Consider the following 6597-nt stretch of genomic DNA (forward strand, 5'->3'; position numbering starts at 1 on the left):
TCCCCTTCCATACCTATGAAACTCTACTGAAGGATTCTGTTTCAACTTGGAATTTTGGCAGGGAGTGTCACCAACTTTCACCCAGCTCCTTTGCTCATGCTCCTCCCTCCTTGTCATAATTTGCCAGAAAATGTTGGTCAGCAAAGAGGTGGTGGTGTTTAAAAATAAAAAGCAGGCATATAAGGAAAGCCCATCAAGTCTTAAACTGGTTTCCCTTCTAGGGAGCACAAACTCTGACTCTTTTTTTAGTTGTAGTGAACTGTGTGCTAAAAGAAAAAGGAACAAACTTACTTTCTATAATTTAATTCCTTTCTATAATTTAATGAAGAATAGCAAATGAGATGGAAATGACAGAAAGATTGGCTTCCTTGGAGAACAGCCTTTCTTTTCTAATAGCAAAATAACCTCAATCAAAGTAGATACTTACCCACTTTGCTTTCTAAATGGCATAAGTCTAATTACCTATTATCTCCTAAATCTTTTATCCATACAAGGGAGATAAGATAATTTTTAAATTTACCTAAGTGGCTAGAGTTTATCAAACGTGAAAGACTTTAATTATCAATACTGTTTAAGTTTTGATGAACAACTCAAAGGATTTTCCTTTTCTGTTCTTGACTTCTTCATTTTGCAAGACTAGATTGTCATATTAAGTATAGATAACCAATGGATTCTTTCTAATGTGGCAAATTCTGAATGGGGTGGTGATGGAGGTTACATTTAGTGATCACAATGTTCAGTACCACTCTCACATCTGTTCTTTTAACTTAGGAGAGTTTAGTTAATGAGTAGTTATTAATTAGTAAAAAACTAAGTAGCTAGTTTGGGATTTTAAAACAGCATATTTATACATTAAATAGAATGCATACACATATGTTTATATACACGCATATAATTCTAATTATGAAATATAGTTGTGTTTAAACATATGGGTTCATTAGGCCACTCTCTTTTGGCCTGATATTTAAAAAGAGCATCACCCCACTTGAAGGCCACTATTCTTCTCCATACATTACAGCTAAGAGAGATTAAGATTCATTTTAGCAATAACTCACCTAAGTCTTAACTATTTCACAGTTATTAAGTCTCCTTATCTCATGTAGTGGCCTATTTTCTGATCACTGGATTATCTTATTTATTATTTTTCTACTGGATTATTACATTTATTTAGGAGAAGCTTCTTGATTTTCTCCCTCCCCTGTGCTGCTCCATCCCAAGGACTCAATCACTATCTAAATTTAGCTGCTTATACTCATTTCTTACATACAAGACTTCCAGGAGAATCTGAACATATTTTACCTAAGGATATTACCTATCTCACATTTTAATATGAGATATGTTTTATAACAGGCATACTATTTTTGTAAATAGCAGAAATTTGTTCATCAGTTTGTTTTCCTTTGATTATCCAAGGATAGATGGGGGTTATCAAATGTATATCAGAAATTTATGAATTTGCAGAAGAAAATATGTTAGTATGGAATTATCTACTTTCAATGCATAGAAAATGTGTTGGGAGAAATCCCAGAGGTAAATTGCCATTGTTTATCACATCATACCAAGTGTACATCCTAGCAAGATGCCTTGTCACTGTTGATGTCGACCTTGATCTGACCAAAAACAGTCTAAAAACATTATGATGTTTAGGTTCATGTGTCAACTTGGCCTGGTGATGGTGCCCAGGTGTCTGGTCAAGCAAGCACTGGCCTAACCATTTACTGCAAGGACATTTGTGGCTGGTTAATAAATCAGAAGACTGGTTTATTAAATCGTCAGTCAATTGACTGCACCTGTGACTGATTACATCAAGGAAGGGCATGTCTTCCTCAGTGAGAGAATTCAATTAGCTAGATTTAATCCAAACAGTCAAACACTTTAAAGGTTGAAAAAGAGAGGACCCTCTTCTTCAGCTAGCCAGCGTCTCCTGAGTAGTCCATTGAACACCTTCATCAGAGTTGCCAGTTCGCTGCCTGCCCTATGGAATTTGGACTTGTTTAACCTGTTCTATGGAATGTGAACTCCTGCATCGTCACAGATGAGTGAGACACTTTTATAAAATCTTCTATTTACAGATATCTCTTGTTGATTCTGTTTCCCTAGAGAACCCTAACTAATACAAACACCAAATTCAAGTTGAAGAATATTATACAAAATACCTGACAAGACTCCTTAAAACTGTCCAGGTTATAAATTCTGAGAAACTGTTTCAACCTAAAAGAGTCTAAGGAGACATGTGGGCTAAATGCACTGTGGTATCCTGGATGAGATCCTGGAACAAAAAAGGGACATTAGGTAAAAATTAAGGAAACCTGAATAAAGAAACGACTTTAGTTAATAACAACATATAAGTATTGGTTCATTAGTTGTGACCAATGTACCATACTAATATAAGATGTTAATGATAAATGAAACTGGGTGTGGGGTACATGAGAACTCTTTGTACTATATCTTCTCAGCTGTTCTCTAAATCTAAAACTGTTCTAAAACAGAAAGTTATTAAAATAAGTAAACAAAAATTAAAAAAGAAATGTAGGAATAATTCAATCTGAAACTTCAAGGAAATGAAATGTAAGATCTCATTCCTACTTAGTCAATACCCTTTAAATGTTTTTTGTCCCATTTATTTATAGAAGGAGAAAGCCTAAAAATGTTCACCACTTATAGCACTGAGTCCTTTTTTGGAAATGGATTGTCCCATTGGACACAAGGTATATGTCACTTAGTCAGGCATTATTAGATATACAGAAAAATTGCATGTGGAGGAAAAAAGATTTAGAGGCTTTCTGAAACCACGATCCTGAGTAATTTAATAGGATAATCTGCATCAAAACGAAATTTCTTCCTTGACTCTATTTTATGGGGCTATGTGACAAGACTTACTTGTAAAGGGAAAAAAAGGGCAACAGCTGAGGATTCATGTTCTTGGTGACAGCTGGCACCCTTTGTGCCTAGATCTTCAGAGTGTTTCTTATGCTTAACTGTACCATTTGCTCTATAAATTTTTTTAGATGCTTATCAAAGTGCAGGGGAATGGCAGAGAAGGGACAAACTCATTCTGAAATGTCAGCCATTATATTCTATCTTCTAATTCCCACCATGTTTCTTTTTATCACAGAGTTAAGATTTTTCACACATTAATCTGTTTCTTATATGACACTTTAGGTTTTTAATTTTTTGAATTATTAATTTTTGTTTGCAAACATTCAATGCCCACCAAACAAAAATTCCCCCTTCCTCCCTTGCCCACTCCCTGGCAATCTATTTTCTCTCTCTGAGAATTTGCTATTTCTAGATATCTCACATGAGTGACCATGTACATTTTGTCCTTGTTTTATTGAGCATAGTGTTTCCAAGTTTCATCCATGTTGTGGCGTGTCTCAGAACTTCATCCCTTCTTATGGCGAATAATGTTCCATTGAGTATTTGTACCACAATTTGTTTATCCATTCATTTGTTGGGTTGTTTCTACATTTTTGTTATTTTGAATAATGCTGTTATGAATATTGGTGAACAAATATTGTTTAAGACCCTATTTTCACTTTCTTTGGGTGTATACCTATGAGTGGATTGCCAGGTCATATGGTAATTCTAGATTTAACCTTTTGGGGAACCGCCATGTTGCTTTCCATAGTGGCTCCACCGTTTTAGATACAAACCAACAATGCACTAGAATTCCAATTTCTTGACCTCTCCAACACTTATTTCCCTCACCCCCTTTTAAAAAGTAAAAACATAACAAGAAAAAACTAACAGCATCCTTGTGGGTGTGAAACGGTATCTCACTGTGATTTTAATTTGCATTTCCCTGATGACTAATGATGTTGAACATCTTTTCATGTGGTTATTGTCTATTTGTGTATCTTCCTTGGAGAAATGTCTATTCACATAATTTGCCCATTTTAAAATTAGGTTGTTTGTCTTTTTGTTGTTGCATAGTAAAGGGGCTTTATATATTCTGGATATTAAGACTTTATACAATAAATAGTTTGCAACTATTTTCTCCCATTCTGTAGTTTGTCTTTTCACTTTCTTGATAATGTCCTTTGATGTACAAAAGTTTTAAATTTTGATGAAGTTAAACATGTTTATTATTTCTTTTGTTGCTCATGCTTTTGGTGACATATCTTAGAATCCACTGGTGAATCGCAGGTTATGAACATTTGCTCCTATGTTCTCTTCTAAGAATTTTATGGGGTTGCTCTCATATTTAGGTCCTTGAGCCATTTTGAGTGATGTGCTGGTTTGAATCTATTATGTACCCACAAAAGCCATGTTCTTTTGATCCAATCTTGTGGGTGCAGACTTATCGTAGGTGGGATCTTTTGATTGGATTGTTTCCATGGAGATGTGATCCTGCCCTTTCAATGTGGGTCTTAAGTAGTTTACTGGTATCCTCTATGAGAGGATAAAAGGCAGAGACATTTTGAAGAGAGCTCAGAAATGCTTAGAGAGAAAATGCCCAGAGACATTTTGGAGACAGCCTTTGAAACCAGAACCAGGAGAGAAGCTAAGAAATGAAATCCAGAGTTTGTCCCAGAGAAGCTAAGAGAGCACCCCCAGATGCTTAGAGAGAAATGCCCTGGGAGAAACAAGCTAGGACGCACAGGGGCTGAGAGAGAAGCTAAGACAGAATCCCAGAGACATTTTGGAGAAAGCAGTGGAAACCAGAAGGTAACCTGGGAGAAACTCATCAGACTTCGGCCATGTGCCTTCCCATGTGACAGAAGAACCCCAGATGCCATTGGCCTTCCCTCAGAGAAGGAATTGTCCTATTGATGCCTTAACTGGGACATTTTCATGGCCTTAGAACTGTACATTTGTGAACTAATAAACCCCCATTGTAAAAGCAATCCATTTCTGGTATTTTGCATTTCATCAGCCTTAGCAAACTGGAACAAGTTAATTTTTATATATGGTGTGAGAAAGAGGTCCAACTTTGTTCTTTTGCACATGGATATCTGTTTTCCCAACACCGTTTGTCAAAGAGACTATTCTTTTCCCATTGCATGTACTTGGCACTCTTGTTGAATATAAATTGGCCATTGATATGTGACTCTATTTCTGGATTTTCAATTCAATTCTACTGGTTTATTTGTCTGTCTTTAGGCCAATACTATTCTGTACATTTTGAAATTGGGAAGAGTGTGTCTTCCAACTCTGATCTTTAAAAACTCATATACCTCAAATTTGAAACAGGAACACTTTATTTTGCTTAAGGAGACAAATGACCAGTTCCATTCTATGTGTTGCTGTGCTGAGCCCTGATTTATTTCCTGTCCTCTTGGAGTTTTGTTGGAGAAAGGGGGCTGTGGAAGACAATAATTAACTGAATGAAATGGCTGAAAATTGTTACAGGTAATACAAAGAAAACAAACTGAGTGCCATGAAAGATAATAACTAGGAGTGGGGTTAAGTATAGACCCCCTTTAAATAGGCATCTTGGAGGAGCTGCCATTTCAGAATGAGACCCTTTCTTGGTACTTGGATTATACTTTTAAATTTCCTGATAAGCTTGCTTAAATCAGAAATAATATTACATAATTTACAATTATATAGAACATAATGGTTCACAAAATGAATTCAAAATATAAAATGTATATAGCCTTCAATCCATCAATTCCACTTCTTCATAATTAATAGAGATTCTCAGCCTTGGTTGCATATTAAAATGACTTGGGCGCCACTCCAAGAGAGCCTAATTTAACTGATTGGGGGGCAGGGCATGGGTAGTAGTACTTTTTCAAGGTCCCCAGATGATGCTAATCAGGTTTAAGAAATATTGCCCTAGAGAAACCTTCACATGGAATCTCCCCCAGGAGGCTGTACAAGGATGCTACTGCAACATTGTTTCCAAAAAGGAAACAATCACAACATAAATGTCCATCAATAAGTGCAGGTTAAATGGACCATGGTATTTGTATATTTCCTATGCAATCTTATGGAATAATGAGGTAGGTCAATATATACTGATATGGAAAGATCTTTGAGACATGAAAATAGCAAGTCAAAGAATATGATGTATGGTATGATACCACATATGCAAGTATGTTCACAAAAATCTACATAACTGTCTATACACATATCTGCATGTCTAGTTTGGCTGTTGTTCAGATAGGAGAGAAAGGAGTTATGGGACCTACAAAAAGACCTATGTTGAGTGGTAAATTAAGGGATACTAAGGAAAAATTAGGAAGACTTTACCTCCCATCATGCCTCAGAACAATGAAGCATAATATCATGATTTATGATATGACTTGAGAGATGGCATCACTAGGCTTCCCAAAATCTTTATGGCTATGTGTGTTTCAGTAGAAAGGTGATAGCAGAAAGGGGCTTGGAAATTGGAAAGGAAGCTACAGGGGCTCACTTTCATGGTCTCACTCATTGCTTAGCTCTCCCTTTGATGGAACTGACCCCTCCTTTCGATCCTGAGTTATGTCCTGATCTCTGGGATATACACCCTATGTGTATACACACACACACACATGTACACTCACCTTTCTTCAGCAAACAAGTACAGCCCTGGAGAATTAGATCATGCTAGTAACTTCTTACTATTTATCAAAGGAGCTGGGTTATGAATGCTTTCAGTTGTGA

Source organism: Choloepus didactylus, chromosome 9 (genome assembly GCF_015220235.1).
Source record: "Choloepus didactylus isolate mChoDid1 chromosome 9, mChoDid1.pri, whole genome shotgun sequence".
Taxonomy (NCBI): Eukaryota; Metazoa; Chordata; class Mammalia; order Pilosa; family Megalonychidae; genus Choloepus; species Choloepus didactylus.